This window comes from Hordeum vulgare, chromosome 1H, assembly GCF_904849725.1.
Source record: "Hordeum vulgare subsp. vulgare chromosome 1H, MorexV3_pseudomolecules_assembly, whole genome shotgun sequence".
NCBI classification, from domain to species: Eukaryota; Viridiplantae; Streptophyta; class Magnoliopsida; order Poales; family Poaceae; genus Hordeum; species Hordeum vulgare.
Genome location: NC_058518.1, coordinates 108,937,144 through 108,938,339, shown reverse-complemented (window position 1 = coordinate 108,938,339; position 1,196 = coordinate 108,937,144). Strand labels below are relative to the sequence as shown.

Here is a 1,196-nt window from a genome sequence, read left to right as displayed (position 1 = left end):
GGGTAAAATATAAGAGAAACAAAAGAAAAACAGCAAAATTACATAAATTTTATACTGGTTAGTGGAAACATTCGTGACATGGATCGATGACATGTCAACCATCCGTCCATCCATGCACACATCCATCTGTTCATCTATCCGTCCATCAAACCCACCGCAACAAACCCACCAAACCCAACCCCTCGTGGCCATCTCTCACTCTCTCTCCACTCTCTCTGAAACCCTAAGTCTCCCTTGATCCACATATCCCTCCTAGATCTCGATCCGCCGCATGCAACATCCCCCCACCCATCCACCCACCACCGCCCATGGAGACGGAGATGCGTGCGAGCAGCAGCAAGCGCGCGTCCGACGCACCGCCCAAGGTGGTGGACGTCCTCGCCGGCCTGCTTGAGCGCACGACCAAGCGCGGAGACACCGTCGACGACGTCTCGTGCTTGGGCTCGGCGGCGTTCCGGGGCCCGACGGAGAAGAAGCCGGAGATCGGCGTGCGGCGGTACGCGGAGCACATATAACGGTACGCCGGGCTTCTTGGTCGCCTACTCCTACTTCGACCGCCTCGCCACGCCGTCACCGGAGGACAGTGATGCGGCGGTGGTCATGGACTCGTACAACATGCACCGGCTCCTTGTCACCAGCGTCATGGTCGCCGCCAAGTTCATGTGAGCACCGGCTCGCCGCCCCTATTCTCTTCTTGGATCCAGGAACCTGGCTTCATCTTGAGCCCGAATCAAGAACGACGTTCCTTTGGATCTGGATCAGGATGGGCTGTTGTTGACCTCGATTTCCATGTCCGTCTTAGGGGAACTCTGTGCCAATGCAGTGCTCTTTCGTGGAGCACCGGAACTACAAGGTCGTCTACAGGCGCTACGCCTCCCTCTTCTTCCTCGTCGGCGTGGACAACGATGAGGTTCGAATTCCGCCAACACTCTGTCCCGAGTTCGTAACTTTATTATTATTGTATATACTCATGGTCGTACCAATTAGATAGTCCTAGCGGATCTAGACGCTCTCGTTTCAGGAGAATATATGTTGTGCGCTCCCCTTGAATCATCCGATTCTGCTAAAAAGAACTTAATGCACACATGTGATTTTCTTTTATTTTTCTTCTTCTTTTGTACAAATTTGCAAACCGTGCTAATTGAAAGAAGTTATATCTAGGTATATACCGTGTATTTAGCAAAAGTACTGCATAA

General features: G+C 52.3%; 1 pseudogene; it reads left to right on the top strand.

Moving 5' to 3' along the window:
• Positions 1-308: 308 nt before the first annotated feature.
• On the top strand, positions 309-666 carry LOC123397316 (annotated as a pseudogene).
• Positions 667-1,196: the final 530 nt, after the last annotated feature.